At 46.8% G+C, this 19,162-nt stretch overlaps 1 protein-coding gene across 2 annotated transcripts in view; it reads right to left on the reverse strand.

Moving 5' to 3' along the window:
• The window catches only part of LRRC75A (leucine rich repeat containing 75A), a 398,941-nt gene that overhangs the window by 169,763 nt on the left and 210,016 nt on the right, over window positions 1-19,162 (reverse strand). The gene's annotated exons all lie outside the window — the stretch shown is intronic.

Here is a 19,162-nt window from a genome sequence, read left to right on the forward strand (position 1 = left end):
TATCAGGTGGTCAGCCACCCGATCACTCCGTGTGTGGGGACCGCCCGATAGACGGCCGTCGGATCCCCCGTCGCATCACGAGGTGCATATTGCACCGTGTATGGGCTGCTTTAGGATAAGTGTAAGATGTAGGGTTAGGTTTAATGTTAGGTTTAGGGTTAGTCTAAAGCTGGCCACACACTAGACCAACTTTCATCTAACCATCCAACTTGTTGATTGGTTGGAATGAAAATCTGGTAAGGAATGAAAGCAAACGACAATCAGCAATTTGCTCCCAAATGCCGGAAAATGGACAAAAACTGTTGTTTGAACAAATTGTTTGGATCAAACATTTAACAAACTTGTCTGAACGACCATTTTCATCTGTTTTCTGGCATTTAGGAGCAAATTGCTGATCATCATTCACTCCCATACGTTACCAGATTTTTATTCCAACCAATCAACAAGTTGGATGGTTGGATGCAAGTTGGTCTAGTGTGTGGCCAGCTTTAGGGTAAGTGTAAGATTTAGGGTTAGGTTTAATGTTAGGTATAGGGTAAGTTTTAGGATAAGTGTAAGGGTTAGGTTTAAGGTTAGGTTTTGAGTTAGTCTTAATACATGTCTACATATTGTTTGTCGACCTCATGATATGTCAACCTAATGTCAGTGTCGACATTCAGAACCTGTTGACATTCTGATTGTCAACCTTCTGTATGTCAACAAGTGATACTACACCCCAATCACATTACCGTGGCCCTTCTGCATGAGGCTGCAAGTCATACTATTGAGCAGCAGTGGGCAGAGTTGCGATGAAGTGATTCACCGAGTCACACACCCCAGACACCTACTGCTGCATTAATTTTTGTCAATTTACCATTAACTCAAAGGCACCAGCTCTGTGCAGACCACAATAGGTCTAATTCACACTATGACAGGTTAACCTCGGACTGCAAGCTTCTCTGTTATAGTGGGAACCGGCTCAATCTATTTAGCATGGGGTTGATTTTGCCACTAATATGGATTCTCTATTGTCATGGTCTCTGAGTTTAGTGGATATAAGTCCGGCCAGGTTGCCTATTGCTGGCCGTTCATTTCCATGCAATTTCTGCATGTACCGTGCACAAGATTTTCAAGACATCAATTGGGAAATCTGTTTTTTGATTAATCATAATCACCACTAATCACTGGATACAGTATTTTTTAAATGAGAAAATATGGTCAATTAATTAATGATTCTATCAGAGGAATTGTGACTGACTGAACCTGCTGGAGACTCGAATGATCAGTGCCCATTAATGCACAAGTTATTATAAACATAACAAACATGGTATTTCCATGGGCAAGGGTTCACTCTGCAAGATATATTTCAACATGCAGCCCCCCTATCAAGAATCTTATTCAAGCTGAAAATAAGATTATTTTTACCCTTGATTGCCTTAAACCCATACCTGCATGATAAAACAGTACATAGAAAGATAAAACACAGAGGTTATTGTTACTCTATCAGTTTGAAGAGCACTGCAGACACTGCTGCTCAACAATTTCATTACCAGTAGCACACAATAATATACAAACATGTCTATTTATAATCTCTTGTAAAAAGGTCATTTAGTGGTCATGCACAATAGCCCATAGCTTTGTTGGGTATTACTGCATACATATACTGCTTACTTACTTACATGTCTACTCTTCCGGAAGTTGCGGGAGGCTCTTTTTTGGGGGGAGTAACCCCCCCTGTAGAGTAGGCACTTTTCCCGCATTCCTGCTTCCTATTGAAGTGGGTAGAATGGGGAGAATTTTCAAGGAGATCGGGGGTCCCCGAGTAGGGGGCTGGACTTAATGAACCATCATGCCCCACCCACATCACCGCCCACCTGCTTCTCCTTGGGAGGGAAAAGGTAGGCAAGTACTGTATGTGCTATGAGTCAAGTGCCAAAAGTCATGGTATAGCAGTATGTAAAGGTAATGGTAGGTGGAGTCTGTGACATCTTAGAAAGGCCCAGACTTGCATCAGTTGTAATCTGACATTTTATAAGTCAGTCTGAAGACTGGCTTGGCTGCTCATGGCTACACGACGTGAATTATCAGAGTTCGAAAGGGGCATGATAGTGGGTGCCTGACGGATGGGACATTCCATTTCCAAAGTTGTGCGGACATTCAACATTCCTCACTCTACTGTGTCACGAGTATACTGGGAATACTTCATGAAAGTACAGTACAGCGTGGACAGTGCAGTGGCCGACGACGGGTGCCTAATGATCATGACCAGCGGCATCTGGACAGAATTGTCTGTGGTAACAGATAAGCAACACTGGCTCAAATCACATCCACATTCAATGCAGGAGGTACCAGACGCATATCCAGATGCATGTCCAGCAGGTCACTGCAGCGTTCTTTAGCTTCCATGGGGTATGGGAGCAGAAGACCCACCAGAGTACCACTGTTAACACTACGATACCGGACACAGCACCTCACCTGGACTCATGATGTTGATTGGCAAAATATGCCATGGGCCGATGAGAGACAGTTTTAGTTGTTTCAAGCTGATGGTAGGGTTCGGGTGTGGCGCAGACCCCATGAGGCCCCATGAGGCCATGGACCCCAGTTGACAACAAGGCACCGTGCAGGCAGGTGGTGGTTTCATAATGGTGTGGGGTGTGTTCATGTGGCATGGGTTGGGTCAGCCTTACCACATCATTGACTGGTAACCGCTAAATTGCATTGCTTGATGATCATTTGCAGCTCTTCATAGACTTCATGTACAGCAATGAAATATTCCAACAGGACAATGCATCGTGTTATCGGTCCCAAGTTGTCCTGGAAAGTGCTGAATAATGGTTTGGCCACCAGGGTCGCCCCACATGAACCCAATTGAGCATTTATGGGACGTGGTGAAGAGGTCCATTCGCACCCAAGATAAATATACATACATACAAAGTCCAGGTATACCCTGGTCAATCAAAATCCAACTCAGAATCAGCCCCAATGTGTCCGACAAACTGTTTTTAACAGATAAAGGTGCTGGAAACAACTGGGCTTTAGCACAATGTCTACTCCTATTGCACAGGCATTGTCTGCGCTGGGTTGCCACCTAGTTGAATGTTCTCAAAACTCTGGGCCTGCTTCAGAGATGGACGCAAATGCAATTTTCACGCAGATTGAGCGATTGTCTGCCAATTGCACATAAACAACACTGCGCATGTGCATCGATCACTGGGCCTAATGCAGAACACTGCATGTCGCGGTCAGTGACTTTGGCCCCAGTTGCACTGATGTTGGCGGCTATGTTAAGATGGACATTCCATTCTGCACCTCCATAGAGCTGGTGCATCGTTCAATGGTGTGGCCAATTGTGTGTCTTAATACGCAAAGCGTCAAATTAGCGCTACAGCCCAAGGGGCCGGGTATGCAAATTCCACAATCGCACTATCTGGTGTAAGGACGCCCTCTATATCTTAGAGAGATAGTCCCAGCTGCCTTAGCGCCCACCTCTGAATCATGGGCCTGATTCAGAGCCGGACGCTGTTTGCGCTCGCTCGCTCAGAAAAAAGGTGAGGCTATTCAAATGAACCGTTCGCTCTTTGCGGTCTGTTCACGCCTCTAGGTCTGAACGAGCGTACAAAACATGCGGTCGTTTTTTGGAAAACTACGCCCCCTGGCCGCTCGCATCCTACGTCATGTCCGCTATTTATTAGATTAATCGAGTACATCGACCAGCGTATGAACTGCTCGCTATTCTTGTGGTTGGTTTTTCCTACCGCAATCTTGCGAGCAGTTCTGACTATAAAATAACCTAGTGACGTGGTCAATGACGCTGCTGTATTAATTATGCACACCCATAAAACGCCCGTTTTGACCTTTAAGCACGCCTGCGTTCGGATCTCCACTCCCCGTTTTCAAGCACCTTCCCCTGTTATCACCCACATACGCCTCCTCCTGTCACTCAAAATAGCAGGCATTCGCTATTTAGCGAACAAACGATTTTCGGCCGCACTGACTGGTTTGCGCATGCGTATTACGATCCGTACGCATGCGCAGTTGTGCAGACATCGCTCGGAACGAATGAGCGGCCGCTTACGAGCGGCTCTGAATCAGGCCCTATGTCCACTGTGTACTGCACTGTAGAATCATTACACAAGTTCCTATAGAGGGAGCTAAACTTGCCATCACAAACTGGTATATTGCAGCTATTGGCCAGGTGGCACAATGATTCCTTGTTTGTAGCCTGAAAATGACCACGATAGCCAATGATGAACCAATCAAAATTGAAAGGTTACTTATCATGCCGCAGTTGAACGACGACCACTGTTGTATATGTCTGTGTTGATTCCCTGACTTCACTATTAGAGGGCAACTCAATTAACTGTGGTGCTGGCCAGGGCCGCCATCAGGGGGGGACTGCCGGGCCTCGAGTCCCGGGCCCGGAGAGAGCATAGACGGAGGGGGGCCCGGGAGGCTGCGGTGCTGCACCGGCAGCCATGGAGTACAGTTATATAATGCCTGACAGTCCCGGCATTAATTTAACAAATATGGTGCCGGCCGCGAGCCAGCTAAGGCTCGCGAACCGGCAGCCAATCAGGAGCGCCCGCTCCTGATTGGCTGGCGTCTGGCACCATCCAATCAAAGCTCCCAGACCGGCAGCCAATCAGGAGCATCCGCTCCTGATTGGCTTCCGATCCGCGAGCTTTGATTGGCTCGGGCCCGGCAGCCTATGTGAAATGCCGATGTGTGCAGCAGCAGTGGACTCTACAGCTCTTCCAGTCACAATTCTGATATGCCATCAGCGCGCCGCTGTTTCCGGCTGCCAACTGAAGAAGCGCACACCAGGTACAGATATAGTGCCTGACTTTGCCCTGTGCTCCCCCTCCTGTTCCAGCCAACCCTCCCTACCATGTCCCCCCACTCTGCCCTGAGCCTCCCCAACTAGTCCAGCCAGGCTTCCCTGTCCCTCTCCTAGTCTAGACAGACTTCCCTGCCCTGCACCCCCCCCAGTCCAGACAGCCCTCCCTGCCCTGTGCTTCTCCCCCCTAGTCCAGCCAGCCATCCCTGTCCCCCCACCCAATTCAATCAGATTTTTCTGAATTTTTATGTGGGTCTAATTTTTTCAACTTATTTTATATATATATATATATATATATATATATATATATATATATCCATCCATCCCCTCTCCCTCGGGGGGGGGCCCGTGTACTTTGTCATTCCCGGGCCCCCACCATTTCTGATGGCAGCCCTGGTGCTGGCGTCGGCACTAGAGCTAGGAATGATCCAGACAGAAGGTTCCCATATGTGGCCAAATTAATGAAATTATATAAATTGCAATGTTTTTTTTAAGGTAGCTGGCTGTGTTTGCATTTTTTGTTTAATAATTTGTTAATTGTTAAGCAACGTCATTTCCAAACATATCACATCTGCTGTGCAGCACAGCCGATGGCAAATATATCTGCAGATATACAATACAGTGCAAACGTTTTAGCCATACATATCTACTCTCCCGGGACCCCGCTAGAGTAGGCAAGTAGGCAAGTCCCTCGGATTTTCCACCCCCTGCCCCCGCACGTGAAAGTGGGCGGTTCGTGCTGAATCGTGTCATCGTTGCCCCGCCCACTGCCTCCCTCCCACGCAGCAGCCGATGCGTTGGGAGTTTGCTCGTGGCTGTTAAGCAGCAGCCACAGCAATCTTCTATGCCTGAGAGGGGGAGCGATCACACTGATCACGCCCCCCCACCCCCTGGCTTTGCACCAGGCTGAGGGACTCACAGCTATGCGGCGCTACAAAAGTATGTTTTTTGGGGGGTTTTGCTCAAGGGGGTGTGTCCTTGCCTCCCGCAATTAGGCCATGCCCCCTCTGTACCTGGGCATGGCGGCGCTCTCTACGTCCCTGATTGGGGTTAGGGGGAGGGTTAGGCACTAGAGGGGGAGGGTTCGTTTTAGGCACTAGGGGGAGAGGTTAGGGGAGGGAGAGTTAGGGGCAGTAGGGTTAGGTTGCTTCTTAACCATGCCTTCCCTTCAACAGTGGGACAGAGGGCCTGATTCAGACTCGGTCGCAAGCGCTGAGCGCTCGCAACTGGGTCGGTGTTTGCCCACTGGGCATGCGCACGACGGAGCCGGCTCCGTCGTGCGCATGCGCGAGACCCGGCTAGCGACGGGTGCTCCGTCGCTCCGGGTCTCGCACCAAAGGGGGCGAGCTGTCGATGGTGATTGACAGCTCGTCCCGTTTGGTAGGCATGGCCGTGGGGTGGCTTCACAAACGGAGGCGTTCCCGAGCGAAAACCTGCCTGTGGCCGGCCCCACTGACATCACTAGTGATCTATTAGATCTAGAAGCTCTCTGGGGCTTGCGACCACGAGACCCTACCAGAAGGGTCTCGTCGCAAGCCCGATGGTCACGATGGTCTTGACCATCACGACCATCAACCTGGCCGCTCGCTATAGCTGTGGGTGGTTACCCACAGCTATGCGAGCGGCCAGGAGGCTGCTCCAAAAAAAAAAAAAACGTCCTGATTCAGAGCGAGCGCTCTTTCAGAGCGTTCGTCTCTGAATCAGGCCCAGAGTCTTCATTTCATGACTGCTCCCTCCTCAAATCAGGATGTTAGGATAGTGAACCATTTTTATGCTCTCAGGAAAGGTCAAATGAGACTTCACGCACACATGCATCGGCTCCTTCGCATTCCCAGGAAAGTGTTGGGATGGAGAAGCATTTTCACCCCCAAACAATTTTGCTGTGGTACTTGGCGATCGTTTGTTGTGGGACTGATGAAGAGCTGAATGCAAATCAGCCGTATTTGTTCCCGCATTGCGATATTGTCAGCTTTACGTACACATCTTTGCAGTGGACATGGCTTGTTTCCTGTCATCATAATCAGTGCACACTTCAACCAGTCCTCTCATTACTGGAAAATATATGTCTACTAGCCTGCAGATTTACACTTCTGGCCAAATCTAAATAGGCTACAATTCATGACATCATGGGCATTTTCACCAAAATGGGGCTAGAGAAAGATTACTGAAATAGAACAGCAGAGGACCTCTGTCTATCCCACCACCTGCCAAGCAGTGAGTCTAATACATTCCCTTTCACAGTGAGAGAGAAGCTGGAGGCAGGCAAGCAATGTTCAGAATTGGAAATAAATCTCTCTTTATCTGTCCCTGAAGAGAACATGATACACCGCAAAACAAAGAAAGAAGCAACCAACCGATGTATTCTATATTGCTCGTTCTTAATTTAAAATCTGGTGCATATGCAGAGAGGATTTATGTTAGGAATAAGCAATATATTGCTATTTATGGCCCTCATTCAGAGCCGTTCGCTATTTGCGGTCGTTCGTTAAAAACAAGGGGTGGCTATTCAAATGATCCGTACGCACATTGCAGTCTGTTCACACCTCTAAGTCTGAACGAACGAGCAAAACATACGCTCGTTTATTTGTTAAAAACGCCCCCTGGCCGCACGCATCCTACGTCATGTCCGCTATTTATTAGATTAATCGAGTACATCGACCAGCGTATGAACTGCTCGCTATTCTTGTGGTTGGTGTTTGCTACCACAAATTTGCGAGCAGTTCTGGCTCTAAAATAACCCAGTGACGTGGTCAATGACGCTGCTGTTTTAAATATACACACCCATAAAACGCCCGTTTTGACCTTTAAGCACGCCTGCGTTCGGATCTCCACTCCCCATTTTCAAGCACCTTCCCCTGTTACCACCCACATACGCCTCATTCTGTCACTCAAAATAGCAGGCACTCGCTATATAGCGTACAAACGATTTTCGGCCGCACTGACTGGTTCGCGCATGCGTACTAAAAAGCGTACGCATGCGCAGATGTGCAAACATCGCTCGGAACGAGCGTACTGCCGCTAACGAGCGGCTCTGAATGAGGGCCTATGTTAGGAATAAGCAATATATGGCTATTGGGTCCGATTCTGAGTCGAGTTGCACGCAATGCCAATATTCGGACAAATGGTCAATGTTTTCCAACTGCACAGAGCATGAGCATCACGGTGTGTATGCATAGAAATGTATTGGGCATTCCAGGTCAGTGACTGGGAGGTGGCTATTCAGACACACTGAGATGTAGGGGTAAATTTACTAAGAATCGAGTTTGGGAGAGTTTGCATTCTCTGGAGAGTTTGGGCATTTTATTCCACTCGCAAATTTACTAATGACAAATTCTGGAGAGAAATCTCCTTTGCTACAGGAAAATACTGGAGGGTTAGCAAACTCTGGCCCTGATTCAGAGACGGACGCTCTGACAGAGCGCTCGCTCTGAATCAGGGCCGTCCCTCTCACTGTTTGGAGCGGCCTCCTGGCCACTCGCATAGCTGTGGGTGACCACCTACAGCTATAGCGAGCGGCCAAAATGATGGTCGCGATGGTCAAGACCATCGCGACCATCGGGTTTGTGACGAGACCCTTGCGGTAGGGTCTCGCTGCCGCAAGCCCTGGAGTGCTTTTGGCTCTATCAGAGCCAAAAGCACTCCCACTGACATCACTAGTGATGTCAGTGGGGCCGGCCCCAGACGATAGGTGTTCCCATGGGAACGAATCCGTCTGGGCAGCCACGCCCACCAAAGGGGGCATGCTGTCAATCGCCATCGACAGCACGCCCCCTTTGGTGCGAGACCCATAACAACGGCTTGGCCATCGTTATTCGGGTCTCGCGCATGCGCACGATGGAGCCGCCTCCGTCGTGCGCATGCGCACTTGGGTAACATCGACCCACTTGCGAGCGCTCAGCACTCGCGAGCGGGTCTGAATCAGGCCCTCTGTTCACTTCACCATTGGCTAAACTCGTGAAGATAGGATTCGTATATTTACCAAGAGGAGAGTTTATAAACTCTCATGAGAACGGACAACACTCCGGCTCCTGACAGTACCCACGTGAGCTGGTCAGTGAGTCAAGAGCCGGAGCCAATCAGCAGCCGCTCTACAGTTAGCGGCCGCTGATTGGCTGCCGGCTCGTGACAGTTCACACTGATCCGACAGAAGTCTGTTAGCTGTGTATGTGGTCACACACATACACCGTTACAGTAAGTATATGGATCAGGTTCCATTTTTTAATTTTGCCAAGATCCCTGGATGCTACGGAGACCAGCGCGAGGCTAGAGGTGAGTATAGGATCTTTATTCCAGGTACTCCAAACGGATTCTTCATGGGAGAAGTGGACGACTAGCTGGCACAGGTAAGTATGTGTGAGTGAATGAGGTAGGTAGGTGAGTAATAAAGTTTTACTTTAGACGGTGTCTGTGTACTGTCTTTTTTTAACTATTTATTTTACAGTGGTGATACGGGTGCCGGCCGCCTGCTGGCACTTGTAGTTCCAAAAGAGCAAAAGGGCAGGCATGCTGGCACCTGTAGTACCACTTTAAAATACAATAGTTTTTAACTATTTAACACATTATTACCCCCGTACCCACCGCCCAGGGGTGCGGGAAAGAGCTGAATGTTTTCATTTCAGATGTAGGCACTATTCTAGAGCATTGGAGCAAGTTTGGGAGTGTGGGGCAGCAGCAGATGAACCTGGGTATACCCAATGGTCTCTTTATGTGCTACAGTATTACTAACAGTATTAACAACTAACAAAATAGATGGTCTTTAGCAGTGCACCACTAATATTACATGTTTTCCAGAAGTTCTAACTGGTGCACACACTGCACAAGTGTATTCATTACTGACTGACACAATTTAAAAGATCCACAGGTGGTGCTAATTATTCAATTTGTAATACTGAGGAGATCTTTAAAACAGGCAGCTTTAGTAAAATTGTATTATACACTATTGCTATTGTAATCATGGTGTGGGCTAGGGAGGGAGGTTTCCAGGCAACCAGAACCCCCCCACATGTTTGCCTATGGGTTTGACCGCATTCTTCTGCATAGTGCATCCCGCCTTGTGTCACATGTCTCAGGCCTCTTTCACACATCAGCCATTGGTAGGTTTATAAGGTATCACTGGTCACGCTAGGCACAATTTAGCAGCTACAGTACATAAAACAATAGATAGGTTTTATTAAAATGTGGATTATTTGGTGGCATAACTTTTTTGCACTATTACACGTATTATTACATTTATAGTACTATGCAAGTTCGTTATTCTGACAAGGTGGAAAGTATTCCAGTATGAAAAGCAAGCAGTAACCTTTTCATTAATCATGATGAGCCATTATTTTATGAAGACCTCGTCAAGAACAGGCCATAAGACATGCTGGTATTTGGAATACATGAAATGGCAATAAGAGTCCTGATGACATTGTGGGAGCGTGTTTCTAAAACCTGCCAAGACAAATTAAAATTAAACTAATTAAAAAAAAAAAGCTTTTTATGACAGATTGTTTCTAGAGCTGTCAGTTTAAATTGTAGATGTTATTGTGAGAGCTTAATCCTATGCAATTCATTTCGTAAAAGAGGAAATAAACACACTACTGGGAATTTGAATTTACCAAACTCTGGGCCTGATTCAGTACGGATCGCAATTGGGATCGCAGTTGCGAATTCGCATGGAAGGCACCTGCAGCTCAGCCGGCATAAAGACGCCCACTACTGCTTTCTCACATCCGTCCAATGTCGCTCTTCTGCCTAAACATCGGTACCATCGACACACATCGCACAGGTACACAGCATTTACACCAGGTCTGACCAGCCGCAGAAACTGCAAGTCTCTTTGCACGCAGTGGGCTCTTAAGCTACGTATGCAATCACAATGGCCCAAGCAACAGCGTTCAAACGGAAAGGCACAATGGCTAACAATCGCTCGATCTGCGATCGCTGCTGAATCAGTCCCTGTTCATACTTAAATAAATAATATATCTAAAGTACTCAGCTGTTTATAGGTATCTAAATTGTGCAACGTCTGTTACTTTGCTGACAGTTGTCTTCTTTAAAAAGCTGTTAGGAAGCACAAAACATTTCTATACTGTTTGACTCTAGAACAGTAAAGAACCTGGAGTCTGGATGACGGCTTCCAGTATCCTTGAAGTGCTTTGTGGAGATTTGTAAACGCAGACGACACGGTCATTTGAAGAATGAGTGAAATAAATGATATTGCATAGTTTATTATTAGAGGTCTGTATCAAAATCAGCACTGGGTCATGACTCAGAGGTGGACGCAAAGGCGATGTTTGCGCAGTTGAGTGATCATTTTTGTACTGAGCATGTGTCTGAGTCGCACCGCACATGTGTCCCGATGGATTACTGTTGGCAGTCGCAGTTCAGATTTGGACGCAGAGTGAATGGCAGTCAGTGAATGTTTGTGGGAGGTAACAACGGTGTGGCAAGTCAAACGCAGGCGTGTAGTGACCCTTTGGGGCATGTCTCAGTCTGCAACTTTGGCTGTGTATGCAGTTAAGGCCCCCACACACACAAGGCGATATAGCGGCCAATCCGACGGATTGAAGCGATATCGCAGCTATATCGTTCCATGTGTTGGCATGATATTGGCCAGTGCCTCCTTCCGTGAGGTCGTCCGTCGCTCCTCCAGATCTTTCTGTCTGCACAAGAGATCTGTAGAATCGACGGACGATCTCATGCCATACTTGCCTACTCTCCCGAAATGGCTTCCCGAAAATCGGGTATCGCTCCCGGCCCCCTGGAAGAGTGGGAAGTCTCCCGGACGGCGCCAGAACCTCGGCATTATGGAATTGCAGTCGCGATGGGATTTGTGTGCACCTAGAGTTAAGCACTAGTTGGAGGTTAGGGACCTCGGCATTATGGAATTGCAGTCGCGATGGGATTTGTGTGCACCTAGAGTTAAGCACTAGTTGGAGGTTAGGGGTAGGGATTAGGGTTAGGGGGAGAACTCCTGTTCCATCAGAATTCTACACCAGAACTGCTCTGCGTGTGACTACCGGGCCCCTGAAGACACCGCTGCAGCCGCCACTGCCGCCAGGAGCAGGTAAATCAGGGATGGTTTATCGACAATCTATCATGTCGACATGATTAATGTCGACCTTATATACCACACCCCTAGTTTGGAATACGACTAATACATGTGTCCACTTTTGCGGAGTAATATAGCAGTATATACAGGAACGTCTTATGAGAGGAGAGGGTCCGTGTGTAGTCTCAGAGCCCCCCTACCCTGACCTGCACATGTGTAGTGTAGACTCTGGCACTGTGCCATAGCCTACTGTGCATATGTACCCTTTTCCCAGTGATTTATCTGTGGCATCTGTATCATTTTCCTGGAGACATCTTCAGTGGCAGCTGCAATTAGGTAAGTATATTCAAAGGGTCCTATGTTCACCACACATCCTGCATCCATTATAGATATGCACACATATAGGCTAAACTTCAGAGGGGGCACCCAGAGGGGACATCCAAACATTTTTACTCTGCAAAATGATTTAATATTACACCATGTAATAAATGCAGTTCCAATATCCCTCACTCTCATAATTAATTTAAGCAACTAATTAAGCTGAACTGAATGGAGCTTTAGGAGGAAAACTGAAAGGGATGGAGAAATGTAACATATGAGGTCGGAGGTTGACTTTGATGTGATAATTACACTTTTGCACAATGCGCTTCTAGAGACTTTCTGCATCGCCATACTCTTCTACTTTGTGGTGGCATCTCCCAAGGGTGGAGAATAGGCATGCCCTTTGAAGTGCGCTTGGCAGACCTTCCAGACACATCGGTGATAAAAACCAAAGTGTTCCTAGTTCACATCATGTGAATGCCCTACACTGTGAGCAGCTGATTGGTGCTCTTTAAACGTGACCAAAATCTCTGATCTTACATTGGTGGCTTTATAAAGAAAACACTGAGTTTTTACAGAAGGCTTCACTCATCCTTGTTTTATTCAGCAGGAAGTATTCCGAATTAAATTGTTTATTCCTTTAAATTGAATAAATAACGTACACATCAGCCTCCTTTCTTTCTTTTGAATACTGCATTAAATACGACCTTCTATTCTACAGTGCAGACTGTCCTTCCGATGTCCCTCTACATGATTAAACTTGCATGCCATTAATAAATATATAATGTGTTCAACATAATATTAGATCAAATATTCAATAAGCTCCACTAAATATATAGGAATTAAGAGCTTCAGAGTAATTACTGGCTGCTGATTGCTTTTCATACCCAGACTTGTAAGATTCTATAGACACAGGGAACAGGTTCAGGAGATATTCAGTTTCATTTATAATATATAAGCATTCAGCTGTAGGTTATATGTAGGTAGAAGATTAGTATGAAGCAACAATATAATTAAATAGGAAGTACATTAATATATCAAAGATTGTGTATTACTGAGCTGAGTGACATATATGAAATGACTTTAGGGCTTATTCATAACTAAAATGTACATCCTCCTCTCTTTCACCTCTCAGCAACACACAGCAAATGTCTGGCTTCTTGGCATACTAAGTTGCTCTGCAGAAATGCACTCTGGACCTCATTCAGAGGCGATCGGTCGCACCCAAAGTGATCGAGAATATGCAAAACGAGTGCTCAATCGCAAAGCACATCGTAAGCGCGGAAATACCCACAACAATGAATGCACACCTCCTATCTCTACGGCCTAATTCAGAGTCGGTCGCAGTCGGCAACCTACGTCAGCATGATTAACACCTGTTACAGTGTTAATTGCCTACAGACATTGGTTGAGGTTGAGGCAGAAACCATCACCTGCACTCGCAATGCTTAAGGTAGACCCTGGGCTACCCTTAGCTCTGCGAGCAGTAGCGTCGTTATTGCAACGAGATGACGTGTGTGATGACTCGCTCAGTAATATATGCACGCCCTTAAAACGCCTTTTTTAAGGTCAACCACGCCTGCGTGCGCACCAGCACCCCCCGTTCACAAGCACCTTCCCCTATAACCACCCACAAACGGCACGAAATGTCAATCACAGCTACGACTGAGCAAGAGGATTGTGGTCAGAAAGACAGGCTTGCGCACGCGCACTGCCATGTACACGCATGCGCAGCTGAAAAAAACATCACTCGCTACGACCAATCGCTCCGTGCGACCGCCTCTGAATGAGGTCCTCTGTGTATTGATATATTCATATGATGCAGCAAGACCAGTAATGTCACAGCAGCTCAAATGACTGTAGTCTCGCACCATTTATAACATACCACCTCCAAAATTTGAAAGACTAATGGAGCATACACACGGTCAGATTTGTCAGATCTTTCAAATTGTTCATCTGAAAGATCTGACAGATATGTCAGATTTTCCTTCAGATATTAACGGTTGAACAATTTTTTAAATTGTTATCGTTCAGATCTGAAGAAAAATCTGACCGTGTGTATGCACCATAATTCAGAAATATTATTAATTTTCTCTTCAAGTTGTCTAACAATGTTTATTACTCTGAATCTCAAATATAAATTTGATGGTGTATGTTTTGATACTGCTGGGGCACAAATTATTCAGTCTAGTGTAATCTTTATAGCCACATACTATAATCCAAATCAAATAGGTGTTTCAAAAAGTAGGTTACAGCAGAAGAATTAAAATAGCACTTTTATGGGAATTCTAAAAACTACAGCAGAGGTGGTCGACCGCAGACACTTGACCTTCGGCTGGTCCAGCAGCAGTTAGCATCGTCCAATAAGAATCAGTGTGATTATTATTGGCTGCTGCACTGAAATCATAGGTGGGGTTCTAAAGCCGAGGCTGCCAAGTTTGCTTGCAGTCAGGTGTCTATCAGCAGCCAATAAGAATCAGGCTAGCTCAGCTGCGTCGAACTGAAGCCACGGCTAGCTGAAGTCGTGGCTGTCTCTGTCAGCTGTCACTGAGATAGCAATAGTCAATAAGAATCAGGCAACATCCACCATTGTACCGGTGTCCGAGCCGGGTTAAGTACAGGTACAGGGGCAGGGCCGGCTCAAAAGTGCCAAGCCTAAAAGTGGGCACAGTGAAGGACAATGTTTTGATTTTTTCCTGTGGGGGGACACTGTGTGTGGTTTTTTTTTTTGCTGTGAGGGCCAATGTGTTTGTGTTTGTTTTTTTTCCTGTCGGGGGCAAATGTGTTATTTTTTTACTGTACGGGCCAATGTGTGATTTCAGCAGGACAGTTCCCACACCCCTTGCTGCGAGGTCACGCACCGTTTTTTGACACACCCCGCCCCCACGCGTGCGCACAAATGTAGATACTTGGTAGATCACAGAAGATTTTTAGCTTTGAAAGTAGTTCGCCGGGTCCTAAAGTCTGTCCACCCCTGAACTACAGAGCATATTCAACTTTAATAATTGCTTTGCAATTGTACCAGCCCTGTCCTGGGTTCAAAAGATCTACCTGAAATTGATGGATCTGCACGCTTATCTCTGAAAAGACTGCAATTTCATCTACACACCTATGGCAAACTTTTATGCTAAATCCAAACGTCCCAATGACACCCAGTTACACATATTTAGCCACAAGTGGAGATCTGGCTAGCTTCCCTGCTGACCTGAGTCTGAATAGCCCTGCAGATCTGCTGAGATGCCTCAGACATCTGCAGTGAAAAAAATCGTAGATACGGTCGCTTTGAATCCAACTGAATCCCGCCAAATACGAGTGCAATAATGTCACTCATCCAGTGTCTTTAATGCCCCTGTTGCATCCCCACATGTAGAACTGACATGTAGGAGAAGCAGCTTCTTACATAAGAAGCTGTTGGCTGCTGCTCCTCTATGTCAATGTTACACTGAGAGTGTCGCATTTAGTTATGACCTCACAGCCAAGCATCTCAGTCCCAAAAGAGTGGATGCTGCCTACACCTCCCTACTGCTAAGGTAAGCAGCAGGGGTCAAACGCGCATATGGGGGGATTCTAAGTACCCCCCAAAAAACCTGATTTTCCAGATTTGTTTTATAGAGACGGAGGCAGCCTTGTATCAAGTATGCTTGTAGTCTTGTTTGTAAGTATGCTTATGTTTGTGCGTATAATGTCACGGCCAGGGTATTTCAGCATGGCGCTAGGCGGGTGTTACCTGTGAGGTTGTTGTGGCGCGGGCTGTCTGGTGGCGGAGCTGGTGTCTGGCGGGGGGCTTTGGCTGCGCGCGTTGTTGTGCGGCCCTGTTGTCACTCTGCGCTGGTGAGGCCTGGCGGCGTCTCCGTTCCGTTTGGCATGGGCGCCGCCATCTTGCCTTCTGGCCATGTGATGAGGCTGGCCAATCCTGGTGAGTCACATGTTCCCTCCGGCCAGTAACAGCACGGCATGGGGTATTTAGGAAGGGTCAGTGCCTTCCTTCTTTGCCAGTGCAACGTGTATCTCAGCCTAGCTGAGAGGGAGTTCTCTGTGCTTTCCTGTTCCTGTGAATTCGCTGTCTGCCAGTCTGCCTGTCAGCTCCTAGTTCCCACTGGACTACCCCGCTACCTCCATCACCCTTGCCCATACCTGAGTGCCTGAGCCTGCTGACATCCTGCACTTCAGTTCACTATCTGCAAACCTGGCTTGATTATTTTCAGTTCACTACCTGCAAACCTGGCTTGATTATTTTCAGTTTCACTACCTGCACACCTGGACTGCTCTAATTGTTTCTACCTGGACATTAACCCTTTTGCTCCCACCACAGAACTCTTGTGCACATTTATATTTTCCTGGACTTTTTATTTACTGCCACATTATATGTCTACTCAAGCACTTATTAAAAATCCTAGTTTTATTTTCAAATCTGCTTCTGTGATCGCTCCTGCTACCACCCCGGGTGCACAAGCAACCCAGAACATAACAGTTTGCACTGGCCACATGGAGCCGGCCACGGATCAGGAGTCAGGAGTGGATTTGTTCAGGTGCATTTCTGGTCGTTTAGAAAATCTGGAAAACATGCAGCATCAGATGGCTAAATTTCTGCCAGAGATGTCCAAGCGACAGGATAGTTTGCAAACTTCCTTTTCTACCCCTGAAGTACCAGCATCTACATCCGCATCAGCGTCTGGGAATACAGGAGGCAGATCATCTCCCCGCTTACGTCTTCCTTTACCAAATAAATTTGACGGCAATCCTAAACTCTGCCGAGGTTTCCTAAATCAGTGTGACATACATTTTACCCTGCAGCCTGACAACTTTCTAACTGCAAGAACTAAAGTGGCTTATATAATCTCTCTGTTATCTGGCCAGGCCTTGGAATGGGCTTCCCCACTCTGGGAGCGCTCAGAGCCGCTGCTGGATAATTACGCAGGCTTTGTGTCATGCTTCAGGAGGATTTTCGATGAACCTGGGAGTACTGTATCAGCATCATCAAACATCATGACACTGAGACAAGGGGCCCGTCCTGTCAGTCAATATGCCGTGCAATTTCAAATTTTAGCATCAGAGCTCAAATGGAATGAGGAAGCCCTCACCTCGACCTTCTGGCATGGGTTGTCAGACCGACTAAAGGATGATCTAGTCACTCGAGAGCTTCCTACTAATCTGAACGACATGATTTCGTTGTGTATCAAAGTTGACCTACGCTTCAGGGAACGTCAGGCTGAAAAAAACAGAACTGACCGGCAAAGGTCATTTACCCCCTCCATTTCTACCCGTCCCATTCCTTCCCCTACTGAAGAGGAGCCTATGCAGGTGAATCATACACACCTCTCTAAAGAAGGTCAGAGAAGACTGCAAAAGAACCTCTGTCTGTACTGCGGAGAGTCCGGTCACCTGCTGATCTCCTGCCCCCGTAAACCGGGAAATGCCAAATCCTAACTGACCCTGGAGACATCAAGTTAGGAGTTATGAACCCGTCTCCAAAAATTAAAGATTTCACGATTACCCTAGCCTTGGATCTTAAACCCAAACCTGTCTTTGCTACTGCTCTACTCGACTCGGGAGCAGCCGGAAATTTCATAACGTCTAGTTTCATAGATAAATTTCAGATTCCTTGTTTGTCTCTCAACCATGCCATCTCTCTGACCTCTATAGACGGACGCCCTCTAACTAACGGGGTAGTCACCAAAGAGACTCAACCAGTATTGGTCCGAATTGGGGCACTTCATTCTGAGTCCTTAAAATTCCTAGTGATATCAGAGGCCTCTCAAGAAATTGTTCTTGGTATACCCTGGTTACGTCAACATAATCCCAGGATTGATTGGAGTTCTATGCAGATTCTGTCATGGGGTATGGACTGTCAGAAATCCTGTCTTCCAAAAATTCGACCTGTGAGAAAGACAGTTCCATTAGTTTCTTCTGCCATTCCCAAGGAATATCAGATGTTCGCCGACGTTTTCTCTGAACAACAAGCAAATATCTTACCCCCTCATAGGGAATGGGACTGTCCAATTGAATTGATATCTGATAAGATACCACCTCGTGGTCGTACCTATCCGCTGTCCTTGCCTGAGACTCAAGCCATGACCGAATACATCCGGGACAACCTGGCAAAGGGGTTCATTCGCCCCTCTACTTCACCTGCCGGAGCTGGGTTTTTCTTCGTTGGCAAGAAGGACAGTGGTCTAAGACCATGTATCGATTATCGAGGCCTTAATGACATTACTGTAAAGAATCAATACCCTCTTCCCCTGATTACTGAGTTGTTTGATAGGGTCAAGGGCTCTGGCATTTTTTCGAAATTAGATCTAAGAGGGGCTTACAACCTCATTCGTATCCGAGCTGGCGATGAATGGAAGACCGCTTTTAATACCAGAGATGGACATTTCGAGTATTTAGTAATGCCTTTTGGATTGTGTAATGCCCCTGCTGTCTTTCAAAGTTTCGTTAATGAGATTTTCCGGGATCTGTTATATGTTTCGGTTGTTGTCTATCTGGATGACATACTGATTTTTTCACCCTCTGTGGCTAAACATCAAGAACATGTTAAAGAAGTTTTGACCCGTTTGAGAGAAAACCACCTTTACTGCAAACTGGAGAAGTGCGTCTTTGGAGTGCCCAGTGTACCTTTTCTCGGCTATGTAATATCTGGCTCCAGTTTAGAAATGGACCCCAAGAAGGTACAGGCAATTCTGGATTAGACCCGACCTCAGACACTGAAGGCCATCCAGAGATTGTTGGGCTTCGCAAATTATTATAGACGCTTCATTAAGGGATTTTCTACACTGCTGGCTCCCATTACAGCCTTGACCCACAAAGGTGCTAATCCTGCCCAATGGTCACCTGAGGCAGAGTCTGCCTTTCATCTTCTAAAACAGGCCTTTATCTCAGCACCAGTTCTTTGACAACCCGATCTGGACAGGCCTTTTTTGTTGGAAGTAGACGCATCATCTGAAGCTGTGGGAGCAGTCTTGTCTCAACGTTATGAGGACAACCGA

The sequence above is a fragment of the Taudactylus pleione genome, unplaced genomic scaffold (genome assembly GCF_031769625.1).
Source record: "Taudactylus pleione unplaced genomic scaffold, aTauple2 ptg000203l, whole genome shotgun sequence".
NCBI lineage: Eukaryota > Metazoa > Chordata > Amphibia > Anura > Myobatrachidae > Taudactylus > Taudactylus pleione.